Raw genomic sequence first — 14,916 nt, forward strand, 5'->3', positions numbered from 1 at the left:
CAAACCATCAGTCTTTTTGGATCTGATATATAGGATCTCATCCACACCCCTCAACCCTCCCTCCTGGCCAGGTGAGGAGAATGGCTAATTGTACGCAAAGACATGGGTGAACACATATATTAGAATGTCATATCTTCAGAAACCTCCTAGTGGAATCATATGTTATATTTTCGAAAATACTTTCACCATTTTAGATGCGCACAATAATAGAGCCATAATTTGGATTTATATTAAAATATTGGGGTTTTCAAGGTTGAAAATCCTGGCACACACAGAAGCAATAATGTCCACAGATCGCATATATATCCATGGATGGAAAAAATATGCACCTTTAAAATAATTGCTAAACCTCCAATGTTTTCATAGGATTTACTAAACTTAGAAAAACACTTAAAGGGGTTGTCTGGTCAAAAGTGATAAGTCTGCAGTCACTCTGTGCGACTGCAGACTTATAAATTTCCCAAAGCGCACGCACTGTGCGCTGCGGGGATTCGACGGTATGAGACCCGGTACCGGAGGTTACGTATGTGTTATACATACCCCCGGCCAAGGGGCGTGGTCTAGCTCTACATAAACTTGTATTGAGCGAGGCCTTCTAGTCGGATGCCCCCACTGGCCGTCCATGTCACTAGACGGGGCGTGGCCTCTTGGGGGTATGTATATTGTGCATACATACCCTCCGGTCCCGGGTCTCATACTGGCGAATCCCCGCAGCGCACAGAGCTTGCACTGGGGAAATTCATACATCTGGAGCGAGGTGGCGCTGAATGGCCGGTGGTATGTATAGTTTTTACATACCTTCTATTACTGGGTCTGAAACCCGCAAATCCCAGAGGCGCACAGTGCGAGCGCTGGGGGGAGTCATAAGTCAGCAGTCACACAGAGTGACTGCAGTCTTATCACTTTGACCGGACAACCCCTTTAACATTTTTAAGTTGGAATAGATTAATGAAATAATTAACACCATAATTCATCCAAGTTTAATAAAAAAAAAAAAACTTTATTAGAACTGTGCAACTCACTGATATTTTGACTTATCACAGCATAAACAAACATTTGGCATTTCAATAGTTATACTTTTTGGCAAGACTCATGGAGCAATTCATTTCTCCAATAAAATGAATAATTAAACAAAAGGCAGAGTAAAACAGCTAAAACCATTCTCTATTTATATAAAAAAAAAATGTAAAAAAATATTTAACAGAACACAATAATAAAAGAATTATAGTAAAGCAGAAAATATGAGTTACATTCACTATTCAAGGAGAACATCGAGTAGAATGAGGTAGAGTGTCAGAACGGATCCCCTGAGAAGAGTTCATACTAAATTAGCTCTGTTACCTACCATAAACTACCAGTATCACCTTTACATAAAGAAAGAAACGGTGAAAACAAATAAAAAAAAAATGGGTGTAAAGGTAAAGAACAAAAACAAAATACATTGCAAAGGTAAACATACTAAAATATTTAAAACTTCTTTATATATTGTACATATATAATGCCACACTATTTCCATATTAATGGCTAGCACACTTGTTAGAAATGGTTATCACTGCTCTTAGTTGAAGGTAACCTAAAATACTTTGCACAATAATGCTGTACAATTCCAAAAATGTTGGCACAATGTGTAAAATGTAATGAAAATAAGAATGGAATGATTTGGAAATCTCCCATAGTAATATTTTATTCACAACAGAACACAGATCACAAGAAGAAAGTTGGACATTTTTCTATTTAATTTTAAAAAATTAACTCATCTAAAAATGAATGGCATCGAAAAAAAAAAATTGGGACAAGGTTAACAAAAGTCTGAGAAAGTAAGCGGTACTAAGGAAAAATAGCTCAAGGGTTAATTTTCAACTTAATCATGTGAATTTGTATAAAAAGGGCATGTTAGAAAGGCAGAGTCTCTCAGAAGCAAAGATTGTCAGAGGTTCACCAATCTGTGAACAACTGTGTCTAAAAATTGTGGAACAATTTCAGAAAAAAGTTCATCAACCTGAAATTGCAAAAACTTTCAATATCCCACCACCTATAGCACATTATTTCATCAAAAGATTCAGAGATTCTGGAGAAATCCATGTGCACAAGAGACAAAGCGGACGATCAATATTGGATGATTGTGAGCCATGTGCCCTCAGGCAGTACTGCATTGAAATAACCGCTATGGCCCTGGCCAAACTTTGATGGCAGCAACTCATCTCAGTTTGTAAATTAGATAATTATTTTTTGCAAATGAAATGGAAAAATGTGTAACTTTTATCTTCTACTATATGTTCTATCATCTGGTGTGAATAAAATATGGCTATAAGACTTCAAATCATTGCATTCTTGTTTTCTTTATATTTACACAACATCACAACTTATATTGAATTATGGTTGTACATTTGGTGCCTGTCTAAAGGAATGGTAAAGTAAAGACATGCAAAAGTGCAAAATGAGTGTGAACTGGTGTGATTGACTTAAAAAGAAATCTTTTGTTTTAATACCAAAGAATCCTTTTATTGAACGCCCACAATAATGTTTGTACATAATTCCAGAATTGTCACTTCTAGCTATGAATGAAGGAGCCGTATCCATCCTTTGATGGTGAAATTACCCATATGCCAGCTTGATGAATTAGAAACCAAAGGAGAGAAGTTTACTTAAAATGGTTATATTTTTCTTTTTGGCACAAATCCTATATTTTAATAACCCTTGTGGCTTGATTTCATGTGAACACATTAATTATGATTAATAATAGGAAATGTTTCACAGGTGCCAGTATTTCATAAAATAATCTACATTGTATCCAGCTTAATTACCATATACAAGAAACTGTAAGGCTATGTTCACACGTTGCGTTTTTGTTGCTTTTTTTTCTGCAGGCAAAACCTGCTCTCTTGGCAGTAAAGAAGCTGCTTACAAAAAGCAGGTTTAGCTGCATACTTTAGGATCACAAAGTTCAGCTTTGCTTCCACCACAGAAGCATGAACAATGCAAGGTGTTAGGTCACGAATGAAAGACCCATAAAATTATTTTGGAAAAAAAGGCAATTTGATCAATTTATTTAGTGTAGTGGGAAAATATTTTTATATGTGAAGAAATAGTGACTATTCTGAACAAAAAAGAAAAAGTTTACATGAGTTCATGAAAAAATACACAATTACAAACATAACAGGGGGGGGGTGAATTGATCAGGAGTTGTTTTCCTAAGACATTGGCAGAGCATTGAGATTGTAGGACACGTTACTTTCACAATTTGGTCAGTCCTTGAGTTGGTTGGGTATTGTTTAATTTCACACCTTGGTCAGCCAATGTTTACTTTATGCATATCACTAAATTTAATTAAACTGTACTAATCCTAACTGCCATTCTAAGGTGAGGAGACCAAGACATTATGGTTAAAAGCTGTGAAGATCACAAAAATAAATGCGTTTCACATTCTGCTGTACCTGCTTTTTTCACACAGCAAAACCTGATACCAGTATTTTTTGCTGAATTTTTGTTGTGTTTTTGCACAAACGCTGCAAAAATGCTGAAAGAAGAGACATGCTGCAGTTTTCAGAAACGCAGCAGTTTTCCAATTCATTCAGGAAAAAAAAACAATGTGTGTGCATGAGATTTCTGAAATATCATAGCTTTTGCTGGTACTGTAAAATGAAGCTTAAAATTTGCATAAAAAAACAGCAAAAAAATGCAACATGTGAACATAGCCTAAGGATTCGTTCACTACTTGCGGACGCAATTTATGACAACATATTTCCGTTCTACCATGATTGTGGGAAAAAAACAAAACATACTACACACTGTGGCCACAACGTGTGAACGCAGCCTACAACAGTTTACGTGAGCGTATCTTCGGTCTGTATGATACACTTGCCCTCATCTCTATGTTTGAGCATCTTCAGAAATAATGTAACTCAATGTTCCAGAAAAACACTTCCAAGGACATTATGACGAGAATTCACAAATAAATCATCAGATCCTCTATGTAGACATAACACGTTTTACATACAAACCAAAACCCAAGGACACTGGCTGGGTGACTATGGCGGTATATGCACAAGTAATAGTCTGGCTTTATCCAGAGGATTCACAGCTGGTTCATGGAAAGTTCATTACACAATTATGAGGCACACACATGAACTAGTAGGTTTCTGTTACTGCCTGAGCCAAATGATATGAGATGATGATTGGCTCTAATCTACATATGCACTTTGACCAAATACAGCTTTATGTCATTTTTGAGTAACCCTGAACATAATACAGTACATCTGTGTAATAATATGTACACACTCAAATATGCTGGAATTGTTGCCTTCAGCTTGCCAAAGGAAACCTGGTTCAGACCGGAGATTTGGAAGGGGTGAGACTCTTGGGTTTTAAAGTGCTCACAGTTACCACACACTGTACTTTATGTTAAATCAGGATGTATGTATAATGGCTGCAGAGCAACTAAACTCCTCTCTGCCTGCCCCTCCATAGCTCTGTAGCCTATTCACATGGAAAGTGTGAGCATCAAGTATATCGGAGGCTTCGCATTAGAGGAGCTCATTCCAAACACATTTATTCCCAATTCATTTACTTTTTGTGGCTGTTGTACTCTAATTTCAGGTCACTGTCTGTGCTAAGAGGCAGGAATTTCAACAAGGAATTTCTTTAAGGGAATCAGTCACCATGTTTTTGCTACCCCAATCTGAGAGCTCCATGATTTACGGACAAAGGCCCTAATTCTAGCAATATGTCACTTTACTGGGTTTCTTGCTTAAATTTTGATAAAATCACAGAGCATAACTATAACCTCGCCCACACCACTGATCGACAGTTTTCTGTATACACTGTGCATAGGCAGAAAACTGCCAATCAGTGATGTGGACGTGGTTACACAGTGCTCATGAATAGTTACACATAGCTTACAACTAGACTTCTAGTGACAATCCCCTGCTGATTAATTAGCAAAAACTTGTAGACAAATTCCCTTTAAGGAACTGTTTTATTCATGTGAAGCCCTTCTATTTTATAAAACGCACATGAAAACTGATGATTCTAAACTATTACAGGGCAGCACCCTCTGTCATAGATGGTTGGTTTCTAATAGATTGCTGCAGTATAAGGTATTATATAATCACACACAGATTATCTCATTTACAGATGCTATGGTCAGGTGCATATCCGTGATCATAGTAATATACAAGGAAAAGACCTGCCAGAGACAAGGACACTAAGGTAGTGAACGCTAAATAAACCTTGGAACTAATAGTGTACATTACATATATACATATATACCAAACATGTAATCTTCACTTATAAAATGAAAAAAAAAAAACCCAACATCAAATAGTTGTAATACAGAGATGTCACTGTCCTTCAAAAGATGAGACACCCAAAAAACATGATACCTCTATCACAGTAGTACTGGACTTAAAGGAACTCTAGTTATAATTGCTAAACATATGGGGGGCCCCCTCCCCCCCCCCCAAAAAAAAAAAAATCCAACAAAATTGTAAAGCCACTGGCAGTATGGTCTGGAAATTCAGTATATACAACATGGTGTCAATTCATCTCTTGAAGGTTTAGTTACACTAATTGACATATTGGTAGAACACAACCACTGTGATAAGACTAAAGTCCATTTTACCTAGAAATGGCTCTTCAGTATATAAACAATACATTTGGCCAACAAGAGCAACATACTTTTAAAGCCTTATCATCTAATATGCAGGGGATTAACCATAATTATCTTTGGTATAAATTGTTAATCGAGGAAGGCAATGTTCATGGGAATAATTAGCACAACATAAAGCAGCAATTTATCACCTAATCAGAATGAGTGGTATGGTGCAGCAGAGAACCACAATATCATATTACTGAGTGGGATGAGGTGCAATTTTTTCCTCTGGTTTAAAAACAAAAAAAAACACCCACAATTTCAGAAGTGCCTAGCAAAACTGAAATTATGTGAAGTTTTGAATTCTACTGCCCCATTCCACTTTTAGGTTATGTTCACACTAGGAGCACAAACTCTACAAAACCACAAAGGGTTATCTGGGACTATTTTATTTTTTTCTAATAACTGACAGGCAAGTAGTTGCTAACTACCTTGTTAATAATCATCTGGGACCGCTCTAAGTTGGCAGAGATTGGTGCTGGGCAGAACAGGCAGGTAGGTTGCAAATACCTGCCTGTCAGTTCTTAGGCCCATAAGAAAACAATACAATAGTCCCGGATAACTTCTTTAAAAAAAAAATTGAGTTTTGATTGGGAAATTGTAAAGTTTCTGCTTCAAAAACTCAGAAAAAAACTACGTGTGAACACACACTTAAGAGCAGATTTTCAAAGCTTCATATACATGATACATCTGTAACCTGCTGATTTCTACGATTTAGGAAACACTAATGTGAAACTATTCCAAGCTTTAAAAAGACAGTTTGCTGCAAGGAACAATAATTTGGCATCTTAACAGCATGTATATATAGTAGCCTTTAAATGCTATAAATCACTATTACAATGGCAAGGCTGCATAGGTTTGTAATATCAACTATCAAACACTGTCAAAGTCTTCAAAAGAGTTTTATGAGGTCAGATGTTTTGGGCAACACATGCCATAATACTTGTTTTGTGATATATTGGGGAAAAAAACATGAAAAAGTACTTGCTATTTGACAGATATATGACTCAGGGGACCAATTGTCCTTGAAGACATAACTAGATGACACTGATGTACTGCCATAGCCAGCCATTGGGGTAAAGATGCAGCCAGCACAGATTACATTTTTCCAGTTCCCTCTGAATATTGTCCTCCTGCAGTGATTTCATCCCTCCATTTCCAGAAGATGGGTGGACACTAGTGTTGAGCGATACCTTCCAATATCGGGAAATAACAGATCGGATTGGATCGGACCGATACCCAAAAAATATCGGATATCGCCGATTCCGATACCGGAAACCAATGCAAGTCAATAGGACACAAATATCGGAATGAAAATAAACCCTTTCTTTCCTTGTAGGTTAATTCTACGTGAAGGAAAACAACTAAGAATAATGTAGAATGTATTACATGAAAAGCCGGCAATTCAGCAGCGGCATACACTGGTACCCGACAATTTAGAACAGAAAAAATAGAGCATCACACATAGATTAGATAGATAGAAACATGTCAGTCACATATATAAGAAGTACAGTGACAGTGTTGCTTACTGTACTTGTCATTTAGTGTTAAAGGATTTATTAAAAAAAATAATAGTGTTTTCATGCACCGTCTCTTTAAAAAAGCCGGCCGGCAATTCAGCATCGGTACCCGACAATTTAGAATAGAAAGAATAGAGCATCACACATAGATTAGATACATAGAAACATGCCAGTCACATATATAAGAAGTACAGTGATAGTGTTGATTACTGTACTTGTCATTTAGTGTTAAAAGAAAGGATTTATTAAAAAAAAAATTGGCGTGGGGTTCCCCATAATTTTAGTCTCTAGCGAAGGTTAAGCAGACGGCTGGGGCAGATGTTTGAAGCCTGGGAAGGGGGTAATACCCACTGAGCTTCCCAGGCTACTAATATCAGCCCCCAGCTGAATATCTAGCCTTTACTAGCTAATAAAATGGGGGACCCCCAAAAAAATGACGTGAGGTCCCCCCTATTTTAATAGCTAGCAAAGGCTAGGCAGCCAGCTGGAGGCTGATATTAATAGCCCAGGAAGGGTGCCATGAATATTGCCCCCCTCCCAGGCTAGAAACACCAGCCGTCAGCCGCCCCAGAAATGCCGCATCCATAGGATGCGCCAATTCTGGCACTTAGCCTCGCTCTTCCTACTGCCCTGTAGCGGTGGCAGTGGGGTAATAGGTCTGGGGTTGATGTCAGCTTATAATGCCAGCTGACATCAAGCCCAGGTTAGTAATGGAGAGGCGTCTATAAGACACCCCCATTACTAACCCCATAGTCAAAGATAAAAAAAAAAACACAAACACCCAGAATAAAGTCCTTTAATTGAAATAAACACACAATTCTTTATTGTTCTAAATTAAACCATATTTACCATCACGCCCATTCCAGCTGTAGCCAATGTCTTCTGCAATAAAAGTAAAATAATAAAGCAACCTCATCCTTACCTTTCCATGGTTCCCAGGACAGCTTCAGCTTTGCTACATTCACATGCCTGCGCTTCTCAGTGTCTGCGGCATGGCAAGCTGGATGGCAGCTTTCGGCTGTGATCCAGCCTGTCATGTGAATGTAGCAGAGCTGAAACTGTCCTGGGAACCATGAAAAGGTAAGGATGAGGTTGCTTTATTATTTTACTTTTATTGCAGAAGACATTGGCTTCAGCTGGAATGGGCGTGATGGTAAGTAGGGTTTAATTTAGAACAGTAAAGAATTGTGTGTTTATTTCAATTAAAGGACTTTATTCTGGGTGTTTGTGTTTTTTTTTAACTTTGACTATGGGGTTAGTAATAGGGGTGTCTTATAGACGCCTCTCCATTACTAACCTGGGCTTGATGTCAGCTGACATTACACTGTGTTCCAAATTATTATGCAAATAATATTTTCTCAAATTACCTATATGAATTGCAGTCATTGTAATTTTCCAGTCAAATAACTATTAGAGTACAATTGAAAGGTTTTTGTACAAACTGCCTATGATAACAGTATATTTTAAAAAAAATAAAAAACTCAAACTGCACTCAAAATGCATGTTTCAAATTATTATGCACAGCAGAGTTTTCAACCTTTTCATTTTAATAAAGAACAAAAATATGGTCATTTTTGAAATTATAAGCATTAGCAGGTTATTACAAACTGAAATCAAACAGTTTTCAACTCAAAACTTTATTCTAGGTGATGTTACATTTGCACATAGGACCCCTTGTTCGAAAGGAGCTTCTGAACTCTCTCGTCCATTGAATTTATTTATTCATGGCACTCTTCCTGGGCTATTAATATCAGCCCCCAGCTGGCTGCCTAGCCTTTGCTAGCTATTAAAATAGGGGGGACCCCACATCATTTTTTTGGGGGTCCCCCATTTTATTAGCTAGTAAAGGCTAGATATTCAGCTGGGGGCTGATATTAGTTGCCCGGGAAGCTCCGTGGGTATTACCCCCTTCCCAGGCTTCAAACATCTGCCCCAGCCGTCTGCTTAACCTCCGCTAGAGACTAAAATTACGGGGAACCCCACGCCAATTTTTTTTTTAATAAATCCTTTATTTTAACACGAAATGACAAGTACAGTAATCAACACTATCACTGTACTTATTATATATGTGACTGACATGTTTCTATCTATCTAATCTATGTGTGATGCTCTATTCTTTCTATTCTAAATTGTAGGGTACCGACGCTGAATTGCCGGCCGGCTTTTTTAAAGAGACGGTGCATGAAAACACTATTATTTTTTTAATAAATCCTTTAACACTAAATGACAAGTACACTAAGCTGAGCGCTGCCATCCAGCTTGTCATCCTTCAGAGACACTGCAGAGCGCAGGCATTATGGGAACTTCCGATTCCGGTATTCGATATTCTAAAAGTATCGGAACTCAGTATCGGAACTCCGATACCGCGAATATCGGTCGATACCCGATATTTCAGTATCAGAATGCTCAACACTAGTGGACACATATAACTTTTGTTTGCTAGACACTGCGCACAGACATGGCACCTGGCGTGCCATATCATGATAATTTGCGCACACTTTCCAATAGCAAACCTGTCTGAACGATTAACAAAGTAAAGGATTATGGTTTTTAATTACCCCTGCATGTCATCTGGTTAACATTAACTGATGATCACAAGATATGAACAGTTATACACAAAGCATCTAAAACTACTCAGTTTTTATAGCAAAAGCTGCTTTCTGTACACTAAAATAGCAAGACACGACCGAAAAATACATCTTTGGTTACAATTTTTCCCTTAGTATATAAAGCAATTTGTTCAAAAATAGGTAATCTAATACTGTTATAATAAAGAGCTAACCCCCGAGGGTGGTTTGCACGTTAATGACCAGGCCAATTTTTACAATTCTGACCACTGTCATTTTATGAGGTAATTACTCTGGAACGATTCAACGGATCCCCCTGATTCTGAGATTGTTTTTTCATGACATATTGTACTTCATGATTGTGGTAAAATTTCTTCGATATCACTTGGGTTTATTTGTGAAAAAAATGGAAATTTGGCTAAAATTTTGAAAATTTTGCAATTTTCAAACTTTGAATTTTTATGCCCTTAAATCAGAGAGATATGTCATACAAAATAGTTAATAAATAACATTTCCCACATGTCTACTTTACATCAGCACAATTTTGGACCAAAATTATTTTTTTTTAGGGAGCTAAAAGGGTTAAAATTTGACCAGCGATTTCTAATTTTTCCAACAAAATTTACAAAACCATTTTTTAGGGACCACATCACATTTGAAGTCACTTTGAGAGGTCTTTATGACAAAAAATACCCAAAAGTGACACCATTCTAAAAACTGCACCCCTCAAAGTGCTCAAAACCACATTCAAGAACTTTATTAACCCTTCAGGTGCTTCACAGGAATTTTTGGAATGTGGAAGGAAAAAATTAACATTTAACTTTTTTCACAAAAATGTTACTTTAGACCCAATTTTTTTATTTTCACAGGTGTACCAAGAAAAAATGGACCCAAAAATTTGTTGTGCAATTTCCCTTGAGCACGCAGATACCCCATATGTGGGGAAAAAACACTGGGCGCACGGCAGGGCTTGGAAGGGAAGGAGCGCCATTTGACTTTCTGATTGTAAAATTTGCTTGAATAATTAGCGGACGCCATGTTGCGTTTGGAGAGCCCCTCATGTGCCTAAACATTGGAGCTCCCCCACAAGTGACCCCATTTTGGAAACTAGACCCCCCAAGGCACCTATCTAGATGCATAGTGAGCACTTGGAACCCCCAGGTGCTTCACAAATTGATTCGTAAAAATGAAAAAGTGAAAAAAAAACACTTTCATTTTTATGAATCAATTTGTGAAGCACCTGGCGGTTCCAAGTGCTCACTATGCATCTAGATAGGTGCCTTGGGGGGTCTAGTTTCCAAAATGGGGTCACTTGTGGGGGAGCTCCAATGTTTAGGCACGCAGGGGCTCTCCAAACGCAACATGGCGTCCGCTAACAATTTGAGCCGATTTTCCATTCAATTTGTTAGCGGACACCATGTCGCATTTGGAGAGCCCCTGATGTGCCTAAACAGTGGAGCTCCCCCACAAGTGACCCCATTTTGGAAACTATACCCCTCAAGGATTTTATTAAGGTGTATAGTGAACATTTTGAACCCAGAGGTACGACACAGAATTTGATAACATTAGGTCATCATATTGAATAAGTTGTCATTAGTCTTGAGCGCAAGTGCTCGCTACTTGAGTTTGCATCGGGTACTCAGGTATGCACCATGTACTGCGTGTGCTTGAGTGACATGCTCGAGTCCCTGCCCCGCATGTTTCACCGTTATTAGACACCCAAAAAAAAACATGCGGGGATCGCTCGTGCATGGCAAGCAATCCCCGCAAAGTTTTTTTGGCCACGAAGCATATGCGGCGGAGACTCGAGCATGTCACTCAAATACCCACGATACTCAATGCATACCTGAGCACCCGATGCAAACTCAAGTAGCGAGCACTTACGCTCAACACTAGTCGCCATATCGTCATCTTTTTTTCTTACTTTTGAAAAATATAACAACCCCATCAGAACCCTAACCCCAAACCCAGCCCTAACCCTAGCTCTAACCGTAGCCCAACCCTAACCCGAGAGTTTATTTTTTACGCCGTTCCTCGTGCGGTATAAGTGATTAGACGACTTTATTCTTCGGGTCGGTGCGATTACAGTGGTATCAGAATCATATGGGGATTTTATGACTGACAGCTGTCACACACTAAAAGACGCATTTTTTGTAAAATCTAGTTTTTGCATCGCCATATTTTGAGAGCTATAATTTTTCCAGATTTTGTCAGACAGTCATGTGACGGCTTGTTTTTTGCGGGATGAGTTGACGTTGTTATTGGTGCCATTTTCAGGCATGTAACATTTTTTGATCGCTTTCTATTCCGATTTTTGGGAGGCAGAATAAACAAAAAACAACAATTCAGGAATTGTTTTTTTTTTTTTTTTAATTTATTCTGTTCCGCGTGTGGTAAAATTGATAACGCAGCTTTATTCTTCGGGTCAGTACGTTTACAGCGGTACCACATTTATATAGTTTCTCTATGTTTTGCACTTTTACATAATAAAAGCAATTTTATAGAAAAAAATATTTTTTAGCATAGCTTTATTCTGAGAGCTAAACTTTTTTATTTTTCGGCTGATGGAGCTATATTGCAGCTTGTTTTTTGCGGGACAAGATGACGCTTTCAGTGGTACCATTTTTATTTATATTCGTCTTTTTGATCGCGTGTTATTCCATTTTTTGTTTGGCGGTATGATGATAAAGCATTGTTTTTTGCTTCATTTTTTTTTTTTTTTTTTACTGTGTTCACTGAAGGGGTTAACTAGTGGGACAGTTTTATAGGTCAGGTTGTTCCGGACGCGGTGATACCAAATATGTGTACTTTTATTGTTTTTTTATAATAATATTTATTGATGGGTACATTATATTTTTATTTTTGGTGGATTATTTTTTTTATTTTTTTTTAAATATTTTTACAATTTTTTTTAAATTTTTTTTTCACTTTATGACAGTTTTTACACTTTTTTACTCTGTCCCACTCTGGGATTTTCACTTTTTTTTTATTCTGATCGCCTGCATGGCACAGGAATGAAGCACCATTCCTGTGCTATGCAGGCTGTCAGCGCTGGACAGGGAGAAGATAGTTTGGAGATGCACTGCGCATGTCCAAACAATCTTCCTGTTGTCTGGTGACCAGGATGTTGTCATGACGACATCGGGTCGTCATGGCAACAACCTGGAAGCCACGGCAGACAGCGCTGGAGGCCGGAAGAGGAGGTGAGTATCTGCGATCACCTCCCCTTGCCACCGCAATGCTGCGATCGACTTCGATCGCAGCATTGCGGGGGTTAATGTGCTGGGAGCGGTGCAGGACCACTCCCTGCACATAGTACCGGGTGTCAGCTGTGACAATCAGCTGACACCCGGCGGCGATCGCGCCCGCACAGCCTGTGTGCGCGCGCGATCGCGATGACGTACTAATACGGGTCTGGCTCTTAAGTCCCAGGGCACAGACGCGTATTAGTACGTCTAATGTTGTTAAGGGGTTAAAATGCATTTCTGCACTAATACAGTCACTACTACTACTTGGCAGCTATGCCAACAACGAAATAGTAGATTTTTTTTTCTTTTGGGAAAAAAAATATTTTATCCCTTAAGCTATAAAGAACAATCTTTGGTACGAAAAGGCAAAATAAAAAAAGCAAGCACAGTTTTTGAAGACTGTATATAATTTACCAGTCACATACGAAGTAAAGAGATTATGGGAACTTATTTTGTGATAAAGCAAAGTTCAATTCAATACAGGGGTGGCCAAAAGTATTAGCACCCCTGCAATTCTGTCAGATAATACTCAGTTTCTTCCTGAAAATGATTGCAATCACAAATTATTTGGTATTATTATCTTCATTTAATTTGTCTTCAATGAAAAAACACAAAAAGAATTGTCCTAAAGCCAAATTGGATATAATTCCACACCAAACCTAAAAAGGGGGTGGACAAAAGTATTGGCACTGTTTGAAAAATCATGTGATGCTTCTCTAATTCGTGTAATAAACAGCACCTGTAACTTACCTGAGGTGTTGGCAATAACTAAATCACACTTGCAGCCAGTTAACATGGATTAAAGTTGACTCAAGCTCTGTCCTGTGTCCTTGTGTGTACCACATTGAGCATGGAGAAAAGAAAGAAGACCAAAGAACTGTCTGAGGACTTGAGAAACCAAATTGTGAGGAAGCATGAGCAATCTCAAGGCTACAAGTCCATCTCCAAAGACCTGAATGTTCCTGTGTCTTCCGTGCGCAGTGTCATGAAGAAGTTTAAAGCCCATGGCACTGTGGCTAACCTCCCTAGATGTGGACGGAAAAGAAAAATTGACGAGAGATTTCAACGCAAGATTGTGCGGATGGTGGATAAAGAACCTCGACTAACATCCAAACAAGTTCAAGCTGCCCTGCAGTCCGAGGGTACAACAGTGTCAACCCGTACTATCCGTCGGCGTCTGAATGAAAAGGGACTGTATGGTAGGATACCCAGGAAGACCCCACTTCTTACCCCGAGACATAAAAAAGCCAGGCTGGAGTTTGCCAAAACTTACCTGAGAAAGCCTAAAACATTTTGGAAGAATGTTCTCTGGTCAGATGAGACAAAAGTAGAGCTTTTTGGGAAAAAGCATCAACATAGAGTGTACAGGAAAAAAAAAAGAGGCATTCAAAGAAAAGAACACGGTCCCTACAGTCAAACATGGCGCAGGTTCCCTGATGTTTTGGGGTTGCTTTGCTGCCTCTGGCACTGGACTGCTTGACCGTGTGCATGGCATTATGAAGTCTGAAGACTACCAACAAATTTTGCAGCATAATGTAGGGCCCAGTGTGAGAAAGCTGGGTCTCCCTCAGAGGTCATGGGTCTTCCAGCAGGACAATGACCCAAAACACACTTCCAAAAGCACTATAAAATGGTTTGAGAGAAAGCACTGGAGATTTCTAAGGTGGCCAGCAATGAGTCCAGACCTTAATCCCATAGAACACCTGTGGAGAGATCTCAAAATGGCAGTTTGGAGAAGGCACCCTTCAAATATCAGGGACCTGGAGCAGTTTGCCAAAGAAGAATGGTCTACAACTCCAGCAGAGCATTGTAAGAAACTCAATGATGGTTACCGGGAGCGGTTGTTCGCAGTTATTTTGGCTAAAGGTTGTGCAACCAAGTATTAGGCTGAGGGTGTCAATACTTTTGTCTGGCCCATTTTTGGAGTTTTG

The sequence above is a fragment of the Phyllobates terribilis genome, unplaced genomic scaffold (genome assembly GCF_046119375.1).
Source record: "Phyllobates terribilis strain yellow unplaced genomic scaffold, ASM4611937v1 Scaffold_11__3_contigs__length_659146591, whole genome shotgun sequence".
NCBI lineage: Eukaryota > Metazoa > Chordata > Amphibia > Anura > Dendrobatidae > Phyllobates > Phyllobates terribilis.